This window comes from Branchiostoma floridae, chromosome 4 (assembly GCF_000003815.2).
Source record: "Branchiostoma floridae strain S238N-H82 chromosome 4, Bfl_VNyyK, whole genome shotgun sequence".
Taxonomy (NCBI): Eukaryota; Metazoa; Chordata; class Leptocardii; order Amphioxiformes; family Branchiostomatidae; genus Branchiostoma; species Branchiostoma floridae.
In genome coordinates, this window is record NC_049982.1 from 26,897,596 (window position 1) to 26,910,549 (window position 12,954).

The window sequence follows — 12,954 nt, forward strand, 5'->3', positions numbered from 1 at the left end:
ATATTCTTGAGTATACCGGCCCTGTTTAGGCGCAACCGCTAGCTACACTAAGACCGCCTGTCCCGACACAGGGTAGGGGGACGACTTAATGTCGCAATTAAAACTTAGGGTTTAAGTTCCGGCCCAACAAACTTGGTATGGTTGGAAAGGTGCCTTAGTAAGGAATTGAAAGATTAAAACCGCAAAATGTTAGCATACTTCCTTCTCGAGATATTCTTGAGTATACCGGCCCTGTTTAGGCGCAACCGCTAGCTACACTAAGACCGCCTGTCCCGACACAGGGTAGGGGGACGACTTAATGTCGCAATTAAAACTTAGGGTTTAAGTTCCGGCCCAACAAACTTGGTATGGTTGGAAAGGTGCCTTAGTAAGGAATTGAAAGATGAAAACCGCAAAATGTTAGCATACTTCCTTCTCGAGATATTCTTGAGTATACCGGCCCTGTTTAGGCGCAACCGCTAGCTACACTAAGACCGCCTGTCCCGACACAGGGTAGGGGGACGACTTAATGTCGCAATTAAAACTTAGGGTTTAAGTTCCGCCCAACAAACTTGGTATGGTGGAAAAGTCCCTTAGTAAGGAATTGAAAGATGAAAACCGCAAAATGTTAGCATATTCCTTCTCGAGATATTCTTGAGTATACCGGCCCTGTTTAGGCGCAACCGCTAGCTACACTAAGACCGCCTGTCCCGACACAGGGTAGGGGGACGACTTAATGTCGCAATTAAAACTTAGGGTTTAAGTTCCGGCCCAACAAACTTGGTATGGTTGGAAAGGTGCCTTAGTAAGGAATTGAAAGATGAAAACCGCAAAATGTTAGCATACTTCCTTCTCGAGATATTCTTGAGTATACCGGCCCTGTTTAGGCGCAACCGCTAGCTACACTAAGACCGCCTGTCCCGACACAGGGTAGGGGGACGACTTAATGTCGCAATTAAAACTTAGGGTTTAAGTTCCGGCCCAACAAACTTGGTATGGTTGGAAAGGTGCCTTAGTAAGGAATTGAAAGATGAAAACCGCAAAATGTTAGCATACTTCCTTCTCGAGATATTCTTGAGTATACCGGCCCTGTTTAGGCGCAACCGCTAGCTACACTAAGACCGCCTGTCCCGACACAGGGTAGGGGGACTCAATCTCAATCTCAATAGGGTACTGGACAAAGCCCTTAATTAGAGCATCACATCCAGGTGAGGTGCAGGTCCGTGCGGCCGGTGGCGTGAGGAAAAATAAAGTGCAACGTGCAGAAACCAAAAACAAAAAAAAAGACGTGTGTGACTATGTACATGGCCGCAGGAAATCCCGATTTACATCTGGGAGTTGGGGTGGCCCATTTGTTGGACCAACCCCAACTTAAAACTAGCAAGTGTTGGAGCCGAAACAATATGTGATGGTAACTTATTCCAGGCACTTACTGTTGTTGGGAGGTAGCTGTTTCTGTAAATTTCGGTCCTGCAGGAGAGCGTGTTAAAGCGTAGTGGGTGTCCTCTGGTGGGGTTTGTATTCCTAGAGATGTAATGGTGTAAGGGTATGGATACCAGTCCGTGAAAGGCCTTATAGAACAACACCAGGCGAGCCTGACTCCTCCTTTCTTGCAGGGTCGGCCAGCCCAGTTTGTTCTGCAGGTATGACACGCTGGTGGTGTTCCTGTAGTCGTTAAAGACAAACCTGGCAGCTCGTTTTTGTACAGATTCTATTTTATCTATAAGTACATTTGAATTGGCATATTGACGCTTCTGTGGGTCCCATATGGTGGATGCGTACTCAAGTTTGGGTCTAACTAAGGATGTGTAAGCTTTGGCCCTTACCTCTTTGGTAGCCCCCCTTATGTTTCTTCGTAGGAATCCCAGTGTACTGTTGGCCTTGGCTGTGACAGAGTTGATGTGTGTTGACCACTTGAGGTCCTGTGATAAGATGATCCCCAGGTAGGGGTGGTGGGCGCTGACCTCAAGCGGTTCTGCAGACATTGTGTACATGAATTGTGGTGAGCGTTTGGATTTGTGAACATGGATAATACAGCACTTTTTCACATTGAACTTGAGTTGCCATGTGTTGGACCATTCAGTAAGTGTGTCTAGGTCTTTTTGTAGGTCTAGCTGGTCCTGTTCTGTTTGTATGGGATGGTAGATTAGACAATCGTCAGCAAAAAGTCGGAGTTGGGAGGAGATATTTTTATCGATGTCATTGATGTATAATAAGAATAGAAGGGGGCCCAGTACTGTCCCCTGCGGCACCCCTGACTTGACCTTGGCACTGGTCGATCTCTCCCCATCCACAACCACTTGCTGTTGTCTGTTAAGAAGCCAGTTTTTCATCCATATGAAGTTCTTGCCCCTTATACCATAGTATTCTAATTTCTTAAGTAGACGGAAGTGTGGAACGCTATCGAATGCTTTCGAGAAATCTAATATCGCTAGATCAACCTGCCATCCTTTATCATACCATGAGGTTAGGTCTTGGAGCGTACAGATTAACTGCGACTCACACGAGTGTTTTGCTCGAAAGCCATGCTGCGTAGGAAGTAGAATATTATGGTTGTCAAGATGCTTCATTGTAGCTGAGTATTGAATGTGCTCAAGTAATTTGCAACAGACACTGGTGAGGGACACAGGTCTATAGTTGGCTGGGTCACTCCTGTCCCCCTTCTTAAAAATAGGGTGAACATACGCGCTCCGCCAATCCTCGGGTACCTGTCCCTCCTCCAGTGACTGGTTAAAGATGAAACATAAAATCGGACTAATTTCTGGGGCATAGTCTTTCAGTAATCTGCAGGGGATGTGATCGGGTCCTGATGCCTTACTTGGGTTTATACCTTCCAGTAGTTTCTGGACTCCCTCCACTGTAACTGTTATCTGTGGCATATCTGGGTAGGGGCTTGGGCCTAGGTCGGGAATGTTAGTTAAATTTTCCTCTGTGAAAACAGACTTATACTGGCTGCTAAGGACTTCTGCCTTTCCCTTCCCATCTGATACTAGTCTATCTTTGTCATTTAAGGCTGCAATACCCGTGGCCGTTTGTTTTCTGCTTTTCACGTAGTTCCAAAACTTCTTTGGATTGTCTAGGGCCTCACTCATGATTTCTTCTAAGTATTCATTATGTGCCTTCCTGATGTTCTTTTTAACAACTCTACGCTGTGCTTTGAATTTGTCCCAGGCGCATTCCTGCATCGTGTTCTTAGCTTTCCTATATAATCTTTTCTTCTTCCTTATTGCTTTCTTGAGCTGGGGGGTAACCCATGGACAGCTCTGCCTACCTGAGAGTTTCTTTTGTGGGACATGTTTGAGCATAAGTTGTTTTAGGCCGTTTGAGAAATACTGCCAATTTTCTTCTACAGTGTGGCTGGAGGGGTCTCTATTAGTAAATTGTTTGCCTAGCTCTTTCATTCCTTGGGCCAAAGATTCTTTATCTGCTTTATTGAATAAGTTGACAGTGCGTGGTTTCTTTTTGTTGGGTTTTATGTGTGTTTTCAGCTTAACTGATACCGCATCATGATCACTGATGCCCGGTATGACACTAACCTCTTCCATTAAGTCCGGGTTAGACAGCAGTGCAAGGTCAAGAATATTTCTACCCCTTGTAGGGGAATGGACCATTTGGGTTAAGTGGGTTTCCTCTGTTATCTCTAGGAATTTCTCATTTAGTGCTTTTCCATATTGGGGTGAGGGGTTAAGTGTGGCTACCTCGGGGTTCCAGTTAATGTCAGGGAGATTAAAATCACCAAACAATGCAATGTTAGGGGGAGAGGGTCTAGATGAAATATTGCATATTGAGGTAGTGAGAGCATCCATGTATTGTGGACCAGACGTGGGGGGTCTGTAGGCGGAGCCGACACATAGAGGCCGGTAGCCTGCTTGTTGGATTTGGGCCCAGACTATTTCAGCATCTGTGGGGTCGTGGATAGGGGTCGAGACTAGTGTAGATTTGATGGCGATGAACACTCCACCGCCCTGACTGTCTCTATCTTTCCTGTAAATATCATAATCCTCCGGGAAGATTTCACCATTTGCAATATCTGTGTCAAGATGGGACTCGTTGCCGCAGATGATATCTGGGTTTTCTATTGCTATCATGGTTCTAAATTGTGCATTTTTCTCAGATCCTCTAATACTACGGCAGTTCAAGGACAGAATGTGTAAATTATGTAGGGTTCGCTTACCTTGGTGTTGATACAGAGGGAAGCAAGGGGATGAGGTAGAGGTGGGGTTGAAAGCACCTTGTGGGCTGACGGAGTCACTGAGAGTATGCTGTGAGTGATTGGATGTTGTGTTTAGTGAGGACCAGGATCTGTGTCCCGGACTGTTGAGACCTGAAATCAGATTTGGTGAGAAGTGTGAGGTGTTAGCAGTGTCCCTGTCCATTTCTGCAAGAGGGCTATAAAATGACTCCTCTGCATCATGGATCAGGCTGTTATGGTCAAACATGCTAGACGTAAAACTAGGCATGCCACAGTTGTTGCATATCCAGGTACATGAGGAGTTCTGATAGTATCTATACATTTTGTCACCCATCCCGCAGCATTTTATGTGTAACCACTGATCACAGTGGTCGCACTGTAGCGCCCTATGGTTGACGGCTACAGCGCGGCCGCACCCTCCGCATGGGTATCTGACTGGCCCAGGGTTACTGTGCACATCGCCTGATAGCATCATGATGGCCAGCAGAAAGCCCGTGGAGCCGCCAAAACCCATGGGAGTCGGTGCTGTGTGTCGCCTGCTCAGCTTAGGCCTGAGCGGGTGTAGCAGTGTAGATAAACCCAGCCCCATGAGGCTAGGGGAATACGGCATGATCTGTCCGTTTCCTAGGAATAAATTCATTCTACCATGTGGGTCAATACAACTAGATAAGTTCCTAGCATGATCAATGTCTAATGATGAGCACATGTAATGCCTGTACACGGCTAGGAATAGTGCACAGGGGAGAAGTAGCAGCGGCGAGCCAAGATGGCTGCCGCGTCGCATCATGTCTGAGTCTGTGTAACGAAATACAGCTAAATTGAACTAAATACGACTTAATGTCGCAATTAAAACTTAGGGTTTAAGTTCCGGCCCAACAAACTTGGTATGGTTGGTAAGGTGCCTTAGTAAGGAATTGAAAGATGAAAACCGCAAAATGTTAGCATACTTTCTTCTCGAGATATTCTTGAGTATACCGGCCCTGTTTAGGCGCAACCGCTAGCTACACTAAGACCGCCTGTCCCGACACAGGGTAGGGGGACGACTTAATGTCGCAATTAAAACTTAGGGTTTAAGTTCCGGCCCAACAAACTTGGTATGGTTGGAAAGGTGCCTTAGTAAGGAATTGAAAGATGAAAACCGCAAAATGTTAGCATACTTCCTTCTCGAGATATCTTGAGTATAGCGGCCCTGTATAGGCGCAACCGCTAGCTACACTAAGACCGCCTGTCACGACACAGGGTAGGGGGACGACTTAATGTCGCAATCAAAACTTAGGGTTTAAGTTCCGGCCCAACAAACTTGGTATGGTTGGAGAGGTCCCTTTGTAAGGAATTGAAAGATGAAAACCGCAAAATGTTAGCATACTTCCTTCTCGAGATATTCTTGAGTATAGCGGCCCTGTTTAGGCGCAACCGCTAGCTACACTAAGACCGCCTATCACGACACAGGGTAGGGGGACGACTTAATGTCGCAATTAAAACTTAGGGTTTAAGTTCCGGCCCAACAAACTTGGTATGGTTGGAAAGGTGCCTTAGTAAGAAATTGAAAGATGAAAACTGCAAAATGTTAGCATACTTCCTTCTCGAGATATTCTTGAGTATAGCGGCCCTGTTTAGGCGCAACCGCTAGCTCCGCTAACACCGCCTGTCACGACACAGGGTAGGGGGACGACTTAATTCCACGGCTGTGGAGTTCATCATCTAAGTGATGAATATCACAGCTGTGGAATTCATCAATCCACAGTCTTCAGATATTGTAAGTGAAGTAATTTCTTGTCCTCAAATGGCTTTCTACTCTCTGTCCACTGGTTTTACTATGAAATGCAAGTGATAGAAGTAAGGCACAGTTTGGATTCTTGACGTCGTAGCGTTTAAGATCAAGCCAACGGTGAAAAAATAAATTTCCAGGTCCCCGACTTTCGCTGTTACTCCAATAGTTTAAAGCCTTTTAGGAAATTAACGAAGTAATTTTTTGTTCTCAAATGGCTTTCTCGTCTCTGTCCACTGGTTTTACTATGAAATTCAAGTCATAAAAGTAACGCACACTTTTCTATCTTCACAAACTTTCCGAAAAATTTTGTTGTTATGGCTCACTGTTAACCATGTAGTTTGGACAGCATTGTCCGTGTTAGAAGGTGACAAATTGAAGCGTGTGGTGCTTCTTGTTAACTTTCACGTGATTGTTACGCCACCTAGCAGAATATAAGGAGATTACAGAGAACCTCCTCTCCAGGACGATGGTTCTCTGGAAAGCTATGTTTTCATTGGTAGAGTATCTAAACTATCATAAACGTCAGTACCATCTATGAGTAGCATTTAACAAACTATCAGCTCTTCGTACCTAGCGCTATAAAGTTAACAAAGCGACTTTCATATCAGAAAAGAAGGCAGCGTAAGAAGTGTGTTTTGAACGGAACGCTGAACAGATTTTATTGTGTCAACTTCTACTGTAAAACACACGTCCTTCATGCTCAGTTTCCAGTTTAAGGTGACCAGGAGCGGACATCATCGGTGCCTGGTGTCGTGGTGGCAGCGCACAGATGTTCCCGACTCACTGTGGAGGGGAGAGACAACAGGTAAAGTGGGAATCCTCAACTGAAGTTAACAAGTAAAACGCACCTGTCTTTCGGAGGGATTGAAGGGTGTGGGGTGTTCGAGGAGGTACGTTAAAAGGGAAGGGCTAGCACACGCCACACCCTCCCTGTAAAATATACCCTGCTAATGAAACAGCTTTAAGTGAACGTGTTTCCCTGTGTGCACCACAAGAGTCTGAAAGAGCAAACGAATCTTAAACTGAGGTCAATGCGTGTAGTTTATACTACGGCTACAGGTTTTCAGCCAAACTGTGCAAACACACCTGTTCCCAGAGTCCATAAGACCGCACTGATGTAATATAATACCAAAAGAGCCAGAAATTCCCATAAGCGTTTAGATAATCATATAATACAGTGTTTAGATAATCAGAATCACACTGAGAAAATGTGCTTTAATCCTCCTGTTTGTAACAAAGCTGATATTTTACATACACTGAAATAGCAGTAAACCACACTGGAATTGCATTAAAAAGAATTCGACAGAAAACAGGGATTCTCTCTTCAAATGGTTTGTTTTACGACGAGAATTGTATTAACATCATGTATTAACATGAAGTTGCCATTGTTCAACTTGTAGTGCCTAGTGGCACAAATATAAGTATGGTTCCTTGCTGTTTCTGTAGCAGGGTTATGTTTTTACAGGGAGGGGTTAACGTTGCTAGCGCTGTCACTTTACCGTGTTCGTGGCACCTCCTCGAACATGGGACCCCATGTTACGCCCCTTCCAAAAGACGGGTGCAGCCCCAAACGAGATCCCCATCCCAAGATTTTTTTTTATCTGGGCCTCTCAGTTACCAACTTATTGGAACCAGGAGCTCAATTCTGAGGTTACTACAAGTTCAGCTACAGGGACAGACCTGAAATGAAGCTGTAGTTACCTGTTGTCCAGGCTAAACAGGGTTCACGCCTTTCTGCATGAACACCTTGTCACCAGGGCTGGTGCTGCAAAGAACAGACAACAAACATATGTCAGTAGTAGCATATGACCGGTCATAGAATTCATGATGACAAGACTACATCGTGTACTGACGAAGAATCTTGATCAACGCATAAATTTGAAGACACCAACCTGGCTACACCATCCGAGTCGAAGTCATCCAAAGAGGGTACGAAGGCTAGTCCATCCACAGATACTCCAGAGAGCTAAGATTGGGAAAAGGAAACAGGAGAAATTACTCAAAGTATACTTTATCACTGTTTCGAAGCATTTGTGAGTGCTTGTACGTATGTGTCATGTTTCTTCCCTTGGTTTTTTTTTAATCTATTGTATTAATGTGCTCAATTTACAGCCGCTTACGTATACTGACAGTATGGCTGCATGCAAACACTTTTTGGGGGGTAACGTCGGCCGAAAATTAATGCGCGCGTAGATGTCACCCATATAATCAAATCAACACAGCCCTATCGGTGTAGCAAAAAACTAACGTACATCATACTTACATACATGTGCGTACTTATCAGCTAAAATTGAGTTGATCATTGCTACTTTGAGAACGCAAAACTAGTGGGAAACGTAAGAGGTCTGAATGATGATACTGATAGGCTATATAATGGATAGAATTTGCTTCAAACGCTTTATAGTAACATAACATCGTATAATTACACGTTAGACCAGCGTACTACTGAACTACATATGGCAAACGCATGCCGATGGATTATACAGGCACAAACTTTCCACCTCCAATTTGATCATTACGTGTTTGGCACTTACTTGGGGCACAATAACAGTGCAGTACAATTGGGTAGAACTCTCAAATGTTTTACCTACTCGTAAATATAACAAGCACTTACCTCTTCGTTGTCTGCAGGCTGGAAGAGTAGGAGGTAACAGCTCATCAGTGTTTATTGTGTGTTTATTAAGAAACCTTTTAGCCCTTACGGGCTAATCTTCCAAGGTTCAAACATTCACAAACAATCAACATGACTATACACCATACATTTCAGTTGCTGCCTTTGAAATGTCCACATGAGAAGCCTACTCATACTGCATGTCTTGTTCATGTTAAGCCAAACTCGGCCATAAGAGTCACACTCACACTTACAGGCACACAGACTGGCAGTGGTATATCAGTACTAAATTGATAGAACTTGATGCAACATGTTGTATCATAGATTGACAAAAGACGTCCTTTTCTAATTCAAACAAAGCATAGAAAAGAGAAAGAAATAATATAAATAAAGACATATGTAAGTAGATCTTCGAAAAATTCATTCTACCAGCTGTTTGCCGTTTGTCTTTAGAGCATACAAGACAGGAAACTTCAAAACTTCACGTGGCGTCTTACCTTTGCTAAAGGTTCGAAATTAGCGCCCATATTGTTTGGTGGGTTCGATGTGCGTCGAAGAAGAGAAACGTGGTGCAAGTCTGCTCACAACCGTGTCTTCTAGTAGAATGGTTCTGATATTGAAACAGTTATGTAATGGTAACCTGCACGCCTCTGCCCATGGTATTAACATCGTGCCAAACTCTGATTGGTTTGGTAAAAGACAACAGTGGAAATCTACTGGTGTGTCACTGCGTGCTAGATTCGTGGTGGACGCATGGGCTGTGCGTGCTACTTTAAAGTTAGTATTTCATTACACTGGGCCGAATTGCGTAAACAGGCGCCAATCAATTTACCACCTGAAATTGAGATTTTTTAAAAATGAAAAAAATGGTGGAAAATTTGCAAAAGTGCCGCTTAACGGCGCGATTCATATGTTTTATAATATCTTACCTACGTGTATATGTCCCTACCAGTGTCATATGTGAACAAACTTTTATCACTGCAAATCTCTTTTCGATATATTTTTAATCATTGTACGTTGGTCTTTGATTCTGTGGCAACTCTGTGATTTCCAATAAACTGCTCATCTGGGCTTTATAGTTCGCACGTCAGTATGACCACAAGGAAAAACTGGCACAAATTCGCAAAGTTGGCGCAATTTCCTAGCGCAATTTGTCGCTGTACAGTGAGATACCCGCTTTAGGTGACTGGGAAAGTTGTTACAGTTTTTCCCATGACTTCATTGCATCAAAGTCCGAGCCATCTCAGTTTACTGGTTCTCGAGTTTTTGTTGGAAAACGACAGAGCGGACAGGAAAATGGAACTAAAATGAAACATTCTCCCTGTGATTGACCCACATGCCACCACTGGAGTCACGATGACAGTCACCATGCTGCAACAATGCAGCAATCAAAATAGATACCAAAGTTCTTCTAAAAATCACAACCAATACATAAAATCGCAGCCGACATTCTCTCCCACTCCATTATTTTCAAGCGACAAGCTGAGAACCAATAAATCTATTTAGATGGAAATCTACTTGTGTCGTAATAGCGTTAGCATCTGTTGCAGTCTTAAGGCCCCCTCTCACTACACTCGCGTCACGCTTGCGTCGCTGCGGGGTTCATTCACTGTGTCACTGTTGTGTTATTTTCGCCGATTTTCTGTTGCGCTCACACTTACTTGCGTCACTGTTGCGTTTCTAGACTAAATGAACAGGTTATCGGAAGTCGAAGCGTTGTCAATGTATGAAAATCACTGTAAAATGATGAAAATGCCTCAAAATGAGATTTATAACGAAATAATTTCCCATGTGATGATGCATAATATGTTACTTATGTTATATGATAACCTTGAAAGACGTTTACAGTAAAAGAAGTGACCCAAATGAATGGACACGAACCATATACCAGATTTGAGTCCATCGCTTATGTGTTTTGCAACAAGTATGTGTAATGGTGTGTGTTTATAGGTTTATTGAACAATTTTCAAATTTCACAAATAAAAAATCTTGATATTTCCTCCGTTTTAATAGGAAATAGACAAAATATAACCTTGACACTGTTGAAGGCATGTTGGCGTCACTGTTGTACATGTGTCACGGTTGTGTTACTCTTGGGTCACTGTTATAACTGAATCAAAAACCGCTGTAAAATGATATCTAAAATGTATCAAAAATAGCTTTCAATAATAAACGGATGTTTACTTTTGATACTTGGTGCCAAATAAACAAAATATAACCTTGATACTGTTGAAGACATGTTGGCGTCACTATTGTGTCCCTGTTGTGTTACTCTTGGGGCACTGTTGTGTCACACTTGGGTCACTGTTGGGGCATCTTGCCACTTGCGTTATTTTTTAACTTCCAAAAAAAACGTCGCGCTTGCTTTTGTCACCTCTAGGTTCGCTTGTGTCACCTCTAGGTTCGCTTGCGTCACCTCTAGGTTCGCTTGCGTCACCTCTAGGTGCCGCGGGGTCACGTCTGCGTTGTCGAACCCCGAAGCGGCGCAAGCGTGACCCTCCCCCCCTCAAAATGAAAACCAGTCCCGTTAGAAGACTGCAACGGAGGCTATAACAGCGTGCTTGATATATACGTTTATGAAAGTTAGACATCCAGGTAAAAATCTCCAAAAATGGATAAAACGGAGACGTTCCATCTAACTATAAAGATATTTGTCTTACCATAGCATATCACCGATAGTTTTCACGTGACCTTAACCTATCTAAACATGATTTACACATGAGTGTACCAGTGACACTTCGTACGATCCTTACATGTTCAACCGGTCCTACATGTAGTTAGATGTACTTGTTATATTTCAGCCATACCATAGGTATGGTGAAATATATTGTATTCGTAATGTTTCTTTCTTTCTTTCTTCTTTCTCCTGCCAAATCTTCAAATCGAATCAATTCCGCCGTTTTTTAACCGATTGACTTGAAATTTGGCACAAAGGTAGAGTAAGCCAATACCCTCAGGTGTTTTTTTTTCATTTTTTTTCATATCTGCCTTTGAAATTATTTTATTGAGGTTTTTGTCAATTTTTATGTATATTTTGGGCTCCTGTACCCTGGTATTTCAGCCGAATGACATGAAATTTGGTACAGAGGTGCCCTGATCATATGCCCACCCAGATTTAATAACAGTTTTGGTATACGGTACATAAAATGCTTAATTTTGCGATTTTTGGCCATTTTTTGACAAAAAAAGCACATTTTTGCCTCCTGTACCCTCGTTTTACAACCAAATGAGCTGAAATTTGGTATAGAAGTACCCTTCAATTTTGTGCGCATGAATTCAATAACAGTTTTTCCATGCAGTACAACATAATGCTTAATATTGCAATTTTATGGCCATTTTTAGACAAAAATTTGACATTTTTGGCTCCTGTTCCCTCGTTTTACAACCAAATGACCCGAAATTTGGTAAAGGGGTGCTCTAGATATTTATCCAAATGACCCATGTATAATTTTTGGCATGGAACACTTTAAAATGATATATTTGGGAATTTTTTGGGTCATTTTCCAATGGCCAAAGGGGTCAACGACCTCAAGGCCTATTGTTGCATGAGGGAGATGGCTGAAATATGCTGTATTTGCTCTCAAGCAAATGTCGGCCTTTCTAGTATTGAATTGTTCTGCCAGTTAATTCTAGTGACGCTGCAGAAGAGTTATGGATGTCCTTCAAAACACACGGAAGTAAATCTCCTGTTGTAGAGAATGAATCTTTGGGTGCTTGAGAATATATATTCTACGTAATGACAGTATATTACGCAATAGGCCATGTGGGGACGTCAGTTTGTTTGTTTGGGTTAGTGTGTGTTCGTAGTGAGCTCACCGTCACGAGTACGGTCGGGCATTTATTGACTCATCAGTCTCAACAACAGGACAACTTCTGTTTTACACATCGGTTCATCAGTGATAACAACAGTGTTAACAACTTCTGTTTACACATTGTTGTTCTCATATCTACGACTCCAAGCATGTCTTGCTACAAGCTGGCGACCGTTTATCCTGGTTACCACGTTGTTATAGTCAATATCGAACTGGACGGTTAAAACCGAGGCTCTGTCCAGCGGATGTTCAACGTATCCTGACTTGCATCTACCTCTGAAGTTACAGTAAGTCATCGGAAAGCTTATCGTTAACATAAGGCAACACATTGCCATAACAATGTTGCAAAATCAACGACATTGGCTATAAATAAGTACGCAGATACTTAAACATCAGCCAAGAGGGAGATATCCCACAATGACGCTTACACAACAGCATGAACAACACTGGGAGGAACAACACTCATGTCAGTAGGTCTAAGTTGCATACTTGCATTTTAGACTTCAATTCATAACAGAACGTACAAGAGGTCAGTATGCGCCACACAGGGGCTCAACTTTCACACACACATCTTCTGAATCCCACAAGC

The 12,954-nt window shown here is 43.0% G+C and overlaps 1 long non-coding RNA gene across 1 annotated transcript; it reads right to left on the reverse strand.

Annotated features, from left to right (window-relative positions):
• Window positions 1-6,571: 6,571 nt before the first annotated feature.
• On the reverse strand, window positions 6,572-9,174 carry LOC118414943. The gene is made up of 5 exons (XR_004831043.1): window positions 9,051-9,174; window positions 8,557-8,574; window positions 7,835-7,908; window positions 7,644-7,707; window positions 6,572-6,725 (listed from the first exon to the last, which is right to left on the reverse strand). It is a non-coding gene; the product is annotated as an uncharacterized LOC118414943 (long non-coding RNA).
• Between the last annotated feature and the right edge of the window lie 3,780 nt (window positions 9,175-12,954).